This window comes from Falco punctatus (genome assembly GCF_963210335.1).
Source record: "Falco punctatus genome assembly, chromosome: 13".
NCBI lineage: Eukaryota > Metazoa > Chordata > Aves > Falconiformes > Falconidae > Falco > Falco punctatus.
In genome coordinates, this window is record NC_137593.1 from 28,263,074 (window position 1) to 28,280,831 (window position 17,758).

The 17,758-nt window shown below is 47.4% G+C and overlaps 1 protein-coding gene across 1 annotated transcript in view; it reads right to left on the minus strand.

Moving 5' to 3' along the window:
- Positions 1 to 17,758, minus strand: part of CLDN18 (claudin 18) — an 88,104-nt gene that overhangs the window by 56,681 nt on the left and 13,665 nt on the right. Inside the window, exon 1 of the mRNA XM_080409888.1 lies at positions 1 to 17,758. This exon is cut by the window's right edge and continues 13,665 nt beyond it. The gene's annotated coding sequence lies outside the window, so the exon portion shown is untranslated.

Consider the following 17,758-nt stretch of genomic DNA (forward strand, 5'->3'; position numbering starts at 1 on the left):
CTCATTTCACCAGAGCCCGGTGTAGGTATTCAGGGATGGTTTTTCTGGAGGTGGCTCTCATTGTTCCTTCCCCCGCCTTCCCCGGCCGGGCCGAACGCATGGAAGGTCAGTTAGAAATGAAGCTGCTTTTATCTGCCATCTCCCACCAGCCCTAAGCTGGGTCCCCTTTTTTCACACTGAGGCCTAGCCAAGCATGAAGGGAAATAATTTTACCCAATCTCTCTGCTCTAACGCGCACCACCCCCCGCCCTCCTTTTTCCACAACTCCCCACCGATCTAAAAGGGAAAGAATAAAAAAAAAAAAAAAAAAAAGCCCTTTCCACAATGAAAGCACAACTAGATAGAAATCTTGGTGAGGCACCACTCTAAATGTGACTGTAGCTTTCGGCTCCTCCTCACTCAAATATCACCATCCCCACTGCTTAGCCTCCTGGTATAAAAATAATGATAATAAAAAATAGTAACCTGGTGATTACTCGTGTTCCATGTAATTGCAACAGGCAGAGGAAAGAGGACTGATTAATTTGCCTTGTGAATTATGCATTATTTTCCCCGTCTCCTTCCTCCCCCCACCAGCTCCCAAGCACACTTCTCCAAAGCTTTATTATGTATATTTCTTGACTATCGTCACCTGTCCTCTCTCTGCTGCGAAAGCTGTTGTCAATAAGTATCGGTTGAGGCTTGGTGTTTAATCCGCTATGAACACTTAGCCAAGGCGCCCGGGTTTGTTTACTGCAGTCGGCGTACGGGTGAGAAGAGAGAGCCCACCAAGCCAACGCTGAGTGCTGGCCCGAGTAATTCCCCAGGACCAGCTGCAGGTTTTACGGAGCCAGACAAAACTAACTTGCACAAATGAAACAAAGACACTCCAGGCACAAGCGAGCTGCAATTCATATTTTAAAATCGTTAAGTGGAAGAGCCCTTTCAGTTCAAAAAAACACTTAAACGCATGCTTGTGTCTAATGTCCACAGGAGCATCCCTGCACCGAAGCTGACGTCCACAAGCCTGTTGCCTTCAGGAGCAGTATTTTCCTCAAGTCATGGCATAAACAGGTGCACAAGTCAAGCACTTGGGGTGTCCTTGTGTCAGTGCAGATACAGAGTTCAAATGGGTAAAATGCACCTCCCAGCTTGGGTGGACCTTTTTGGGTTGGTGATGCTCCAGGCCAGGCAGCAAGAGGGGTCTGGAGAATGAACACCACCACCCTGGAGATGCATTGGTGCACCACGCACCAACCCTCTGCCTCCCAGTTGGCCATGGATGACCTTCCATCTGTCCATGATGGACAGAGAGTGGATGAAGGGACCATGGATGATCTTCCATCCATGGTACCTTCATCCACTCTCTGTCTGTCATTTAAGGCCCTGAGCCAGAAAAGTACTTAACCATGTCCTTCCTTTCCAGCTTCTGCACAGTGGCTCACAGGCTTATATTTATAGCCTGGCAATCCAGGGTCACACAAATATTTTTGTGGTTATAGTCAGTCATTTGGGCGATACGAGCAAAAGTTAAACAGGCTTAAACCTTGCAATCTGCTAATCCTGGTTACAGGGGTATCTGATGACCAGGCAGCTCTTGCAGTCTTACATCCCTTCTTTAGGGACTTGAAGAGTGGAGGGAGAAAACAGGTGATGTTTTTGATCTTTTTAGCGTAAAGTGTCAGTTTCACAAAATGTAAACATACTGCAGAAAGGACTGGCTCCCTGCCTGCCCTCCTAAACATGGGCTGCATACTGCCAGGAGGGAGCAGGCGCGTTACGGTTTTTCTCCAGAGTGAAGATGAGATGTCATGATTTCATGACCCAGGCTGTCACACCATGTCAGTAGACCCACTCCTGGAGTGCCTCAGTCAGCAGATACGCAACACGTATGATGGCACCAGCTCTTAAATCTACTGCATCCTGATGCCACTCCTGCAACTGGACTGCTGAGGCTCCCAGTAAAGGGGATTCAGCCTCTGGGGAAGGCGTTCGACAGGAAAAGCTCATTTCCCCCCAATTTTAATCCCTAGTGCTACTTGCATGATGTGACAGAGATTTACTGGAGCAAAATATACCCCCCCAAAAAAAATCCCATAGCTCCAGACACCAGTAGCCCCCCTTAACGGTGCTCAGGGGACAGCAGTGCTTCTCGGAGATCTCCTTGTTCCTCCTAAAGAGAGGCTGGAGGGACAAGGCGAGGAAATGGAGGAAAGCATAAGTGAACCCCCCACTAGATCTTCCTAAGGAGATTTTAGAAGAGATCACCTACTAAGGAGAGGATGGATAGAAATTTTCAGGGTCTAAAAGGTGATTAAAAGCTCAGATAAGGTCAGATTTTTCAAAGGTGCCAAAAAGCTGCTTTTGAAAAGCTCTCTGGTTTCCTCTTCTTCTTTCGTACCATTCAAAATCCCTCTCTGGATTCCTGAAGGTGAAAGGAGCTGAGCCACAGATGCCACAGAGGGATGCCAGCGAGGGAGCTCTCTGCGCTGGGCTGCTGGGTGGATTTGTTCCCACTGTTTTGTGTCTGGATCTCGGCACCGCAGCCCAGACAATGGGCATTCAGTGCCCCAAGCCCTGGGGATGCCGCTAACCTTGCGTTGCTGTCAGGTGCATACAAAACCAGGAGCCCTTCTGCAGGAGGAGAGCGGTGGAAAGCTAAAAGGCGATTATAATATTCCAGGGGGAACTTTTTTGCTTAAAATGAAAATAAATGGGACTGAAGGATTACAAAACCAAACATGGAACATTACATGAAGCAATAATTGCCTCCTATTATTTCTCTGCACTCACCAAAACAGCTATTTAGACAAACAAAAGAGCAAAGAAAGGCAGAGACCAGTACTGAAAGTTGTTTTATCTCTGCTAATCCCCACTGCTTTGATAAGTCTGTAATAGGATCATTTGGCATCTCCAAAGTGTGTTGTCTAAGGAAATTCCTCATTTCAGGCAGGTTTCGCTCAGGTGTCCATTTCCACCTCTCAGCGATGGGGTGATACAGGGACTGTTAGGCTCTGGGCACACAGCACTGGAAATAAAATTACCCTGTATTTTGCATGCAGGGAGACAAGGAATCTTGTGCTCCTTCTTTAGCTGAGATTGCTTCCAAATATCATTTTATTATTGTTTAATTAGTCTCTCTTTTATGTTGTTAGCAGTTTAGTTAATATGAATGGTCTTCGGTCAACTTGGGATGCCTTCGCCCATATTTAAAATAGCTTATTCCACAAATGCTGCCATTAGGCTTGCTTGGACTGCATTAGAAGCTGGGAAAGGACTGAGCCAGGCACCAGACCCGTGCTACCCCATCCCCAACTGCTGGAAACAGAAAATACCAGTGTTTATCCTAAAACTATAGAAGGCTCTGCCTGCTGCTGTGGTTTGACAATTTTAGTTTTCACAGCGTCCTTTTCCCATTCCAGATTATGCTGGTTTGTACTCAAGACACTCACATGGTCCATATTCTATGTACTCTAAAAAGTATGAAGACCACACTTGGTCCCCAGCTTGTGCTCTTTACTCCTCCCAGCAACGACCACATTGCTCTCACTGATGGCAACATCCCCATGTCTCACCTGCTCCCCTGACCCACATGGCACAAACAAGAAACCTTTCTTTGCCCCCAAAGCATGCTTTTCATCAAAGATATAAATGCAGCAGAAACACAAAGGTGTCTGGTAGCAAATTCCTAGTTAAGGCTGTGGTCTAAACTGGTGATAAAATCAAGCATATGGTCTTGGTTTCGCTTACATGGCTGACCCAAGAAGATAAATTCCTCAAGGCGAGCCTGTGTCAGTTTTGTTCAGCTTTCCCCCAGTATTAGTTTTGCTAATATGCAGTGCTAGAAATTCACCTTTGCCTGGAATTTATTCACACTGTTCTGGTTTTTTTCTTTGTTGACTAATATTTCTCTTTAAAAGAAAAACATGACCTGCTTACACAAAGTCGGCATAGATGGATACCTGGAGTCGATTTGGTGGAACGTGGGGGGTTTGGGTACTTTTTTTAATGTTGGATTTAAGATCAATTTTAGCCATTATTTGCCATATCAAAGTTTATGAGCTGTGCACAGAAACTTAATTGCATCAGATTTTTCTGTCAGGAGCTATGCTTTTCTGTCAGATTTTATCTTACAACAAAGAATGGTTCATGCACTGCTGCTGGCACATAAGAATTCATGAGCAGCTGCTGGGGGATAACATTTTCTCCATAAGCTGCTGAACTTTTTACCTGTACAGAGTGGTGCTACCATTGTGCTAGCACAGGAGTAGGGAAGAAAACACCTGGAAACAACCCCAAAAAACCCTCTGTTGCGCAGAAGTAAGATTTTGGTGTAACTACACTCTGCCTTAGCTAACTCCCACAAAAAGGAGGCGAAAATAGGCTTCTCACTGTCTTATATGTCACCGGTGCTCACCTGTGAAGGTGGTGCCAGTTCTGCAGACACCCATCCCTGCAGCTCACGCAGCTGCAGTATCCCATACACAGAGAAAACAGCCTCCTCGCTACCACGCTTTCCCCTTGGATGCAAGCAGCTGCGGTACTGAACCTTCAATATCAATGCAGAAAAGGGAAAACAAAGCAAATCTTGGGTGCAGAAAGTTGCCAGCGATGGAGGCTGCAGAGGAGGCGCGCTGAGTTGGGATGGGCTTCTCAGCAAAACACATATTGCGTGAACATACACCACACACAGAGGCAGGAAAGCAATATTTCTTGGGCAGTATCCTGTTTAACCATAGTGAGGTTTCCTTGGTGGTGGAAACGGAGCAGTGGGGTGATGTGGGGTGAGCCTCACCCCAGATGGGAAGGGGAGCTGCAGCTAGAAGGGGTATTGTCGGTGTTGCTCCATCCCAAGAGCGGGAAGGATGATGCCTTCACAAGGGGCATTGTGCAATGCTTATTGCAAATGGCAGCCCCTGCCCCAGAGACCTTGCAGTCTCATCTCCCAGGGTCGGAGGGGAGCACTTCCAAGGCTCCGGTTTGTATTTACAGGGAATGACAGGGCTGTTCCCAAGAGTGTATTCCCTGTGGATGTCTCAGAAGATATATACTGGTGACTGTTCCTATTCATAGCAATAATATGAACCGAAATGAAATATCAGCGACCCATCTTATTCAGCATATCTCTATTTCAAATCTGTATTTTGTAAAGAATATTGAAAGCATAATACAGAGCCTTCAGTAACCTGCTCTGCTTTATTACACAATCCGCACAAGTTTTCCATTTTTTATTGAATTGGTCACTCAGTCATACTAAACATGGCAGAAAAAGAACAGGAAATAAAATGAACCAATAAATAAAAGCAGGGTTTCCAAAGCTCTTCATACTGAAAAGCAAGCTAGAGCGTTCTTCGGAGTTTATCCTGGAGAAAACCACCTTAGTTAGAATAAAATTGTGCAGTGGAACAGAAAATAAGATGTTACTGCAAATGAAATGTATTCTTTAGTAGCAAAAATTAAAGATGTCTTAGAAGATAGGGCTGGCCTGCGCCCATCTCACCCAGCTCTTCCCTGGGAACGATGACAAGATAGAAATGCATGACCAGTTAAAGCCACCCATCGAGGGGCCAGGCAGGGCTGCGTGGTCCCTTTGCCGCTAGCCCATCTCTACTCACCCCAGAGCTTTTTAGTATGTTGTGAAAGTGAAGATGTTTAGTTTGCCATGACATCTTATTTTCTGTTCTGCTGCACAGTGTTATTTTAACTAGAGCAGCCTGCTCTCAGATAAACCCAGAGGAACTTAATACCTGCAGAAAATCCTGCATTCAAATGTGTGTGGGTGTGTGCATGCTGGGGAGACAAGAGAGGGCTGTGACTTGCTGTGATTCTCTGTGATGTTGCCCTGCTTAGGTCTCCCCTGTGCCTGCGAGGATGATCCATGTCTGCTTAATATGCAGGTTAGACTGGCATGAACATGAGCATCCTTCCTAGCTGCATGTGTTTGGGTAGAAATACACATCTCTCAATTAAACCAAGGGGTGTTGTAAGACTGAACAGTCTGGAAGGAGGGTTGTTCTAGGTAAATCGCCACAAGGTCTTCGTCTCACTGGGACACACCGCAAATATTCCTTTCCTCCCACTCAAGTGCACTCACCAAGCAAATCATGGTGGATTGGGAAGGTGCCATTCAAGTATCAACGGTCCCGTTGCCTCTCTGAATGCAGCACCCTGTTCAAAGACCAGCTTCAGCAGGCGGTGCAAGAGACCCAGCAAACAGCCTTGCATTTCCTTCATCTCCAGACCCTGATATCACATCCTTGATGTGATATTAGAGGTGTCCAATATTTAGAGGTCAGGACATGGTCAGGAATTTGTGCTCACCTTTGCATTTTCAGATGAGTGACTGTCACCAGCACTGACAGCTCTCAGTGTGCATGTAAACGTTGCACCACTTCCCAGATCTTGCTCAGTTCTTGGCCTCAGCAGCTCCCTGTACAAAGGAATTCCTTGGCTGAATACCCAATGTATGAAAACTGTCTTTTTTTGTTGTTGTTTGAATCTCTCAGATTTCATTGATTCTTCAGTAGTTCTCGCATTAGTTCTTCCATGACATTTTTCCTGATTTTCCAGCTCACAGCTTTCCTGGGATGGTGGGACAACAGAAGCTGTCCACAGCATGTGGGGTGAAAAAAAACCCTCAATATGTGATTGTCACAAAGATATCGTCCTCCTGATATCGTCAGGAATGGAATGCATGTTAACTAACCCTGGTATTGACATCTCCAGTTTAATTAGGAAATACTCAGCCTCTAAGCAGTTGATCTCGGAGCAGAAATCAGTGTGTCTCCCTCAGCTTCACCTCCTTGAGTTACTTATGGTTGAGTGTTAAGGTTTGGCAAAATGGACACAGGAGGCAGCCTGGACCTTGGAGCTGTGAGTGCCAGAGCACTAAACTGGGATAAGTCCATGGTCCATCTTCTCTGGTGTCCAGCAATGGTTCAGGTCTTCCTGAAAGCAGTTGCCCAGGTTCTGCAGGGCAGCGAAGGACCTGTCCATATTTCATAGACCATATTTTAATTCAATTACAGATGGGATCAGGAACATTTCACTTGCTTTCACTGTCACAATCAGGTAGATTTAAATTTTGGGTTTCTGCCAGGAAAATGTAATAGTAATGTACTGATAATATTGAACAGTTTAGAGCAGTCTTCCCCCACCTTCCTTTAAACAAATGATAACAAAGATAGACAGACTTAGAGACACAAAGAGATAACTCAGGAATCATATGATGGGATTTGTCTCCAGCCCCAGGTCAAGGTCTCTAGCCCCTGCATCTTGCACATCTCCAAATGCGTTTTCAGCAGCTGTTCTAGGTTGCATCTATTCAATTGCCTGTAGATTAAAAGCTTTGCTAAAACAAACAACATTCACCCAAGCACCAGACTCTTGTCTGAGACAATGACAGAACAAATAGTCCCCTCCAGGCACACTTTGAAGCCTAACTTTGGATCTTCCTCAAAGTCCCCAAGCCAGATGTAAAAATCTTTCTTAAACAGTTTTTCTTAGCTAGTATAACATAAACTGACTGGCATATCACCTCCATCCCGGATGGCTCCCAGGCTCTACTTGTAGCAGACTGGCAGAAAACACTTCTTTGTGGTTTAACTGGGGTTTCTTTTGGCCAGCTCTGAATTGAAAAAGTGCTGTATTTCCATATAAAGGATGTCTGCTTACCCTATGGTTTTGGTCACATTTTCCCACTAGCAGATACAGGTTTTCTTTCCTTTGTTGGCAATTTCACTTAGGTTTCACTTGATGCTCAGCTAGTGTTTGTAATGCAAATGGGAAACTTTTCATTCTGAAAAGACCAAAAGGAAACATCTACTCTTCCTGGGTGTTTCCTCTCAGACTTTTTTAGAAATACCACTGAAAGTTTACAAGTATTTCTGATCAACCAAATTACTAAGAAGTGCTAACTCCTTTCACCACTTGTAGCCATTTAAAAATGAGGTGTCTCATCCAACCAGGTCATCTGCACTTCTTCCTTGAGCAGCAGGGCATACCGGCTCCACCAAGGGATGGTCTCTCCTCTCCAAAAACCAGTGCCTATGAGTGTGGAGCTGAAGCTGTTGCTGTTCTTCAGTGGAGTACAGAAAAAACCTAGACAATCAGTGTCATCCAGCCTTACTTTTCAATAACTGCAGGTAAAGAAAAGCATCTCTCCATGATGCAATTCACCTAGAAAGACCAGGTTCACCTTTTTCCATCAGCCAAACCACAAATGCTATAAATCCACCTCCATTTCTGTTGTGGCCTCCAGCCGTGAAGTTACTTCTTGCTGGACAAAAATAAATGACCCATGGAAACCACAGATCCACGCAGACATGACTGGGCTCTTTGAGAATGGAGGTGCCACTCTTCGCAGGGTGCCTTTTTGCATGACCTTGCCTCCTGTGGCAGGAGAAGACCCAGTATGGTGGCTTCATACTGGGTATCCTGAGTTATCAGGGTATCTTTCACCTGGTCTGGCACTGGGACGGCAGCAGCAAGAAATCCAGCTGCTGCCTGCGTGCCCCACACATCTGCCTGATAATCCTGATGGCTTTCAGGAGATTCCTGCTTTCCCCTCCCGTGCCATCCCAGGAGCTGTAGGATGGCTGGGGAATTGAGGGCAGCATGTCTCACAGGCTCCATTTCACCTGCTGCACTTGGGTCTTCTGGGTATCCCTTCTTTGTTCACCTCTGTGCTTCATTGCAGGAGGAAGTTCAGCCTTTAAAGAACAACTTCTGGATGGTATTTATGTTTCTCCAGTGGCAAACACTGCTGAGACAGTTAACATGTGGCAAATCTTTGTGATTGTCCCTCAAAAACGACAATTAATATTAATGGCAAATCAAACACCATCAATGAGAATCACTCTGGTGTGACAGGCTCAATTTCCAGCCTATAGCACCTTCCCTTGCAGCATGTTAATACGGAGCTGACCTTTCAAACCGTCTCCACGAGATCAGTCCAGTGGGAGGAATAATAGAAGAGCCCCAGGGTCACCCTGTTGCCTGCACTGGCCAACTCAGAGAAGGTCTGGCCATGGGTGGCTGAGGTCACACCTGGCTGGCTGTGTCCCTTCAGCTCCCCATTGACCCGGAGGACAGCACAGGGTGAAGCATGAGCCAACACAGCCCTTCCTGGCTCTGATAAGGGGAGCAGCCTCCACTCCAGGTATCTACTCACCTGCACGTCCTGGCAGCTCAAAGCAGCACAAGAAACTTTTCCTGAGTCCCAGGCACCACAACATAGTGGAGGACAGCCATGAGGAGGTCTCCTGGGGCTTCTCCAAAGGTCCTGTTAGAGTTCTCCAACAGAAGGGAAGCTCAGCAGGACAGAAATCCTGGATATCAAGGAAAAACACATATTTCATGGAAAGGAGGAGGACACAGAGCTCTGCAACCCTCCCTCACAAACCACTCTCATGGAAGCCATGCGTGCTGAGGACACAGCCCCGAAGCCTTTCCTCCTAAGCTAGTATAGCACTGGCCATGCCATGATGCCTCCTCCCCTGTTTTGTTGCCTGGTCTCACTGCAAACAGGACAGTTTCTTCTTCCAAATGCTTTATAAGCACCGTTTCATCGACCATCGGGGAGTGAGGCCAGACTCTTCCAGCCTAAAGCTCCATGGTGTGAACTGGAGGACACAGCACAGAATTTGTCCAAAGGACCAACCGCCTGACGTCTTTCTCAGCAAGGCAACAAATCTGCTCAACACCTCTGAGCACGGGGGCATTTGTGGGTTTCTGTGGCAGGAGTGTGACAGGAGGGAGGTGTGACAGGCACCAGTGATGGCATTTTTCCTCTAGTACATAAAGCCTGGTGAAGACAAGGACTAGAGAGGTGGAAGACTCTCATGTTAAAACTCCAACATTTTAATAACCCATCATCCATCCTGCCTACACCAGCCACATCAAGTTTCTTCTCGAGCTGTTTGCCTGGGAAGAGGAAGCTCTTAATTATCCTATATGCTCCCTCCCCCACACACCCCGCAAGAGAAGAAACAGAGGAGAGATAATGCTTGAAAAACCACTAGAAATAAAACCTAATATGGAGCTGTCTCCAAAGAGCTGCTTTCCCTGTGTGGCAGGCGCCTCATGGATTAACCTTTTGTATATGCAGAAATAGGAAATGAATAATTGAGCAGCGCACAGACATCGCAGCGTTCCCTGTCCCGCACACTGCGCTGCTCAGACTCGATGGCTCACTTTACAAAACCCTCTTCAATGGCACCTTTTAATTGAGATGTATCGTGTATGGGAGGCAGGGGGCAATGAGCATTGCACATCTCGTCGTGCATGGTGATCACATGCAAGCCAATGTAATTCTGTCAACAAAATTATACACAACAATAAATCCATCGGGTGAGGTGTATCCACTGGTGTTCACAAGTGCATGTGGATGGTGGTGCGGGAGGGAACAGGGACCCTCCCCAGTCTCCGTCCACCAGCACAATCCAGAAAGAAGCCAGCTAGTTCCCTCCAAACAGATCCTGGTAGTCAGATCCTTTTTCACAGGTCCAGTTGTGAGATGTTGTCCAATTGCAAGATGTCACCCTCAGTCCTTTCTTTTCCCCAGCAAAGACACATCTCCAAGGAATATTGCCTCAGTGCCCTAACAAGAACTCATTCCCTTGGGTGCAACCCTGTCCACACAGAAGTACTTGCAGTGGAGGAGTTGCAAAAGCAAATAGTCAACCCTAGGAGAAACCAAACGAGGATGACCCAGAAGAGGCAAACTAGATGAAGGTTGGAGAGACCAGAGGAAGAGAAACCTTTCTTTTGAGTTCCTATTCCACTGCATTTGCTACGTATATTCCAGGCACTACCATGCCACCAGGCTCATCCTTTGGGCTGACAAGCTGGATATGGGCGTTGTTCACCAACTCTTCTGAGCACGTGCTTAACATGGTTCTCCACTGGGTTGCTAAGTGATGCTGCTTTGTATGAGACCTACCTTGCTCTCCTAAAGAGCGGGAAGAAAACATGAAGAGAATCACCCACTGATGGCAGTGATGGTGGAGGCCACACACTGCCCTGGAGATCTCCACGGTGGGTGCTGCACTGGGCACTGACACAGCAGCATCATGTCTATTCATGCACAAGCCATCACGGTTTATAGACTCCCAATGCTCTGGCAGTAGGGTTTCGGGTTTGGCTGCCTTCCTTATCCCAGTAATTGCTAAGGCTATGCCTGAACAAACGCATCACAAGTATTTAGCAGGAGTGTCAGGAACGTCTTGGTGAAGCATCGCAAATCTTCGTTTGTTCTAGTTCAGCATTACCACTTCCCAGATGGACTTGGAAGAAGGGCAGAGAGACCCTGTGCTACCTGTGTCTCTACAGCTTTTCCTTCAGGCAGCCTCAGGCATGCACTTGTGGGGTTTGAAGTTGCACATCTGAGCATGGAAACCCATGTCACAGCAGCTCTGCCCTGTGACTCATGCCTGTACCCTTTCAAGTCACTGGTGGCCTGTGCTTTCCTGAGGGTGCAGAGGTAGGTCCAGCTCCAAGTAGATGTTCTGCTGGGGCAGGGCCAGCCTTGCTCTTACAGGATAAGCAGTGCCTTTCCCACCATTTCAGGAAGGTCCTTTCCCAGTACCATCATGCGTGATCACCATGTTGACTGAGCTGCACAGACAGCACTGCTGCATCTTTGCAGCTGATGTGTCCAGCTTCCTTGCTGGCTGGCTGTCCCAAGAGACCTGTAAGCTCCTGACATATTCCTAATTACTGTGGGGACACATCCATGACAGTATCTTTAGCACTGTGCGAGTCTGGTTCCTTGATACCTTCACAGAGCTCCTAGGACTGGCCTCGCTTGACTGTCCATTGGAGATGGCAGTTGAGAATGACCCCACGGTTTCCTGGTCTCTGCTGTCTGCTCCATTCCTCACCTGCCCCTTGGGGAGCTTCTGTGAAGACCATCAGTGTGTGCAAGCCTGGTGCTTGTGTACATAACCCACCCCCCAAATCCTCTGGCAGGTTTTTAGAGGGTCATGGGATCAGGATGTGAGTGCTGATGCAGGATGTGGACATAACAAATTCCTAAACAACTGTCTTCTTGTGCCTAGCTGATGAATGTGTAAGTGGCAACTCTGAAAGGACCAGTAACATGGAAGAAGCTGGTTTTGATGAAAGCCATAGTGCTCCTTCTTCTGTCCATGAATACTTGGCCCAGATAGTAACCTTGGGAGATCAAGGAACAGAGGTCGTCATGACAAGTGGATGCATCCTGAATGCAGGTAGGAAGAGGGATAAAGCTTTTCCAGTGCTGGATCCTCACAGACAAGATCTAATAAAGATAAAGGAAGCTTTACCAGCTGAGAAGGATCTGTAACACTGGGCTTAGCCAGATAACCAGCATTCCTGGGGTATCCACTTCTGAAAGGAGCAACGCTCACATGTTCATACACTTACTACTCCACATGCTGACTGTGAAGCAGATTTATCCACTAATTTCTGAAGGTTAGCTGAGTCCTCAAAGCCTTCTCCCTGGTCCTCACAGCAAAGAAGCTGTGCTGAAGGCAAAGATGAGTGAAACATCAACTTCTCCGAAGGCAATCGTGCTGGTTGGATTCATACCAGCAATGAGAAGAGAGTGGCCAGATAAGATTTTCACCATCCAACTAGAATTGTTTATCTTTATTTCCTAATATTTGTCATTTCCATGGTGACAAGTTCCTCTTCACCAGTGTCAACTCATTAGACCTAGTGATGAATATTTTTTTTCTAATGAGTTTTGTTAATCTCTATTGCAGTCAGACTCTGTTTACCCTTGAAAATGGTTATAACGGTTTACAGTGCTCCTAGTGTGCCTCTGGGCTCTTCTTTCTCGAGTTGTCTTTTGTTGGTCAACATGGTAAAGATTTACTTTCATACTTACAAATTTCTAGAATTAGTACTGATACAGAGGAAAGACAGAAAAGGAAGACAAGGCACATAAACAAGGTGTTTCTGTCAAAGGTTGTTCGGTGCTCCAGCTAATTAATGGCTTTGCTTTCCACCTCTGCAAATAAAAGCTAAAATGCTGGTATGAGTCACAACTAAACAAGGTTAGGCAGTCTTCATTTAACTCTCCAGATATCTGCTGATGACTTCCTTGGTCAATCTAGGATGCTTCAAACAAGCAGTTAATTTTGTCCCTTCCCAAGGAGTATCTACCCACATGAAGGGTAGATAGTGGTTGGCTGATGCCAACCAGTGAGCAAAGCAAAGAACTTGACGTGACACCTCTGCCTACCCAGGGATGGCATCCCAGGTAGAAAGCATAGGTTTGTTTCTGACATGCTCACAGCCCGTGACAAAGAGGCTGCAACCTTATGTTGTGATGGCTGCAATGTGTGGTGTTAGCTGCACATCCAGAAATTGTGGTTATGTGTCTCTGCTCCCTTTCTTTTGCAACAGAGCGTGGGACCGGTCCCTCCTCTGTCACCTCCCCTCTGAGTACTGTTTGAAGTCAGACTGTCAGAGTGCAATGGCTAGTTAGACCTTCCCATCCTAAAGAGGCACTGTGCAATCTCATTACCCCCTGCAATGTCAAACTGCAGCTTGCTATCATCCATCCTTTTCCTCCTAGGACTGCCCAGCCCCTCCCTTCCCAGTACCACTACAGCAAGCTTCCTAAGGTGAATTTACCACATTAAATTTGTCTGTGTTATCTGCACTACCCTGGTGCCCGTTCAGGCAAGAATGATGGATATGGTCCTAACCAGACAGAAATTAGGGAAGTTCACACTGTGTTTTAATAGCAAATGCAGTGATTTGACATTGAATAATGGAGCTGGTCAGGTTCTATTAGTGGCAGATTAGACCATAATTCAGTCTCATACCTTGCTGTTTTAAGCCTTTCTCACAGACTGTATTAAACCTGACCCAGGTCTGCAGAGGCAGAATGGAAGTGCTCTGTCTTACATGGGGATGAATTACATCTCACAGGGATGGGAGGACAAAGCTACACCCAGGCCCCATGGGACCACGGTGGCAGCAACCCAGCCCGAACCTGGGACCTCCAAATCCAGTGCTCAAACTCACCCACCTGAGATAAAACTCAGCTGAAAGAACTTTTAAGTGGTCATCATGATATGGGGCTGCACCCACTGGAGAGGGGGCACAGCCCACGCAGCTGGTACATTGGGCTGGAAGCAGCGGGAATGCAGCGCAGATAAGGGACACAGATGGCTGGAAGGGGCAAGCTGAAGGAGGATCCAGTGGGTTCATCCCAGGAAGGGTACCAAGGGAGGGATGGAGACAATGCAAAGGTAAGTGTGCCTTGATGCAGGGTGCCCTGCCTCGTGTCATCACTAAAGGAAAGCACCTCTGAGAGTGTTGGGGCTCCACACCTCTCCAGGGAGAATGCAAGACATGAGGAAGAGCCCCAGGGCATGCAGAGACAGAAAACCATGCTTTTTTTTCAGTGTCAGGGAGTCAAGTAGTGTTTCCATGGCATAGCTGAGCACCTAGTTCCCATCCCATAACTGGTTCTAAAGTCATTTCCCTGTGGATACCTTCCTGTGGCTCTTGCTTACCTCATTCCTACAGTTACCGGCCACGGAGTGTTCCCACCACCTTTTGAAGCTCCCGGTCTGTGTTTTAGACCTGTTTTCACAGTCTTCTTGCCCATGTACCTACGCTGTCTGGGTTTTGTTTACTGAGTGAGAGTGCAATTGGATAGCTGACATGGTGCTGTGATTGAGAGGAGAATGCTGAATTACTTTAGCAATCATTTATTGAGTACCTAAGATACAGAAAACCTAACAGAGATAACAATGTTCTGGAGATTAAATTCTCCATTAGAGAGACCTCACTTAGTAGTTAGGCTAGTAAGTATTTTCTCATAGGTTTTCCCTAGGCTTCCATCCTCCCCATGCTGCAAGAGAGCAGGCAAGATTTTGAACATCCTTTCATCTCTACAGGACACAACAGACCCCAAATGAAGCCATGAACATCATTCCCCCCCTGCCCACCAGGCAGAAAGCTCCCCATCACCAAGCCTGTCCCAAAAGCACCTACTGAGCTCTTGCTGACTCTGGTGCTGGAGCAACTTCTGGTCGCTGGATGCCCAAGGTCAGGGTTCAGTGGCAGCCACAGAACAGAGAGTGTCACTTCAGATGAACACAACCAAAGAAACCCCAAGGAGATCTTTTGCTTCTCTGCTGATTGTGTGACATCTGGCATCTCTCGTATCCTCTCTGACCTCCTTGCCAGGAGCTCACCAGAGCATCCAAGGAAACAGCTTTTGAAATTCATTTGCGCTGAACTTCAGGGCAGACTGGAACCTCTGCAGCAACACAATGGGTATAGAATAGCCACAGACATTGGAAAGCAGATGGAAGTACAGCTAGATATAGAAAAGCAGTCACCAGGGTTTCTTTACAGTAAAACACAAATTCCTGCTCTTTTAGCTTATTAGCACCTTCGGGTTTTATATCCTGCAGCTCTGGCATGCAGAAGGCAGATTCTTGCTGGCCACCTGGACAAAGTAACCTCAGACTACCAAAATCCAGAAACTGATGGCCTTGGCAAAAAGGGTAAGGTCTGTTTGCTGTGAGCCATCTCTCCCAGCTCGTGAGAGAGCCAGGACCCACAGGGAATCCCCTGGAAGACACTGGTCCTGGCAGGAGACAGCAGTAGAGCTTTGAGTACCTGTGAGTGGGTGGAGGACCGGGACAGATGATCCGTTTTGCTGGGAGGGTTGCTGCAACCCAGCAGGGAAGCAGAGTATCAGTACCTAGTTGGAGGTCCGGTGCTGGAAGTGGCTGCAGCCCCTCACTGCAGTGAGAGAAGCAGCAGGCGCACGGAAGATGGAGATTTTCACAGAGCCAGCTACCCCTGGGTGAAGGCAAAGGGGTGGCCAACTTCCACAAGAACTGATGGATGTACTGGCAGTCTCCTCAAAGACAATGGGGGTGTTTGAAATCCCACCAGGTAGCACCTGAAGCACCGGTTACTATTGCACCTTACTTGCCTCTGTCTTTTGGGCTGCAAGGGCCAGGGGTGCTTTGCTGTTTTCCAGCCAGGACTCCTACAGCTCTCTGTGAATGGATGAACTGTGCAATGCAGAAGCCAAAGATACCGAGCTTTGCCTCTGTCCCCCCAGGCAACCCTGGGCAAGCCTTTTTGCTCACCCATGACCTTAATCTGTGCAAGGGAAGTGCCGTGGGCAGCACTTTATGGAGCACTTTGACACGTGCTGGTGACAAGCGCGGTACAAGGGCTGGCTCTTATGACTAATCTGGAAAAGGTTCCCTGAGGTTCCCCACACTGCAGCTCGTCAGCTTCTGCCTTCTAATTGAACCTCTCCTGGAGACTTCTCAGCACAACGAGCACGTGACCGGCACTTCACTGCAATTACTCATGTTATACAGATAGCAACACTAATGAAGGTGGGTCAGAGCCCTCATACATCTCATGAAACATGGGCTTTCTCACCTATACTTCATAACAGAGGCACAATAATTGCATTTATTTTAAGGCCACATTATGGCTTTTACAGTAGTGCATGCAATCTTCCCTCTGCAGGCTTCCTGGAGCAGTGAATGAATCCCTAGCCTCACACAGAGTATCACAGGCACTGCAGGTTTTTGCTTTTCCTTGGATGCTTCCAGTTCCCCTCAAGACAGTGCCCTTGAAAGCAGGAGATGCAAAGGTTCAAGAGAGCACCTTCAGATCAGCTGTTTCCCTCTGAGATACCGGTGCAGGGTACCTTTGGTAGGTGTGTTTCTTCAGGCTGAGCTTCCTTCCCTGGCAGAGTTTTGTGCTGGGACAGCCAAAGTCTATAGGAAACAGCCCAGTACCAGGAGGCTGCTTTCGTGGTGATTTCGTGACTCTCAGCAGCGTCACCAGCCCTGACCAACACCTAAAATTTTATCTGCAAACCCAGAGCCAGAAGCCTGTGTGGGTGCAGTCAGCAAATGGGTCTCCATCAGTGGCCAGGGAGCTACCACAAGACTAGCTGCCCCATGTGACACACTACGTGTCCTACTGGATTTTTGTGTGTGGGAACGGTGGCACCTCGTGACGGTCCCCATGGGTGACACCGCTGCCCATCACTCCCTGAATGCCCTTCCAAAGTCCTGTCACCTGCAGGCTGCAGTTACAGGACCCCTGAGCCCTCTGGGGATGACAACACTTATTCTGGCAAGATGGTTCTCATTAGGCATGTGCCAAATTAACTCCATCATGCTTAGTGGTGGCACTAACCGTGCCTGATGTGGGCATGTAACCGTGCCTGTAAATAACGGCGTGCTGAGGCAGAAGCTGGAATTACATCCCTCCAGACAGCCATTCTGTAAGGGAGAGAATAGGACACGCTTGCTGTAATGCTATGCATTAAAAAGCACTTATGCTGCTAAACCAGCATTAGAATAGCACATAAACATTGCTGTCATGATCTCAATGGGGCTCTGGAGTCCAAATGGGAGCTCTGGCAGCCTCTGGGAGCCTACAAAGGTGGGGGGTGGGGAAAAAAAAAAAAAAAGCATCATTTCATGTATTATACAGATACGTCTCTGACATACTGAAACTCATGCTGATGCACCCATGCAGCTTGCCCGAAAACAGCAGGTGAATGTGCAGCAGCAAGGGGGACCAGCTAACACCTCAGCAGCTCCCAGGAGATCAAACCTGGGGCCACAGGGCACTCCTCATGCCTCCTTTCAACCAGAAACTGCCTGAAAGGTACAAATCCAGCTGAGAGCCGAGCATTCCCAAAGCCCAGTAAGAGGAGGCTGTTTGCATCATGCTTTCGTGGTTCTTTCAGCAACATCTTCAGCTCTGTCCTCTCCAGAGTAGC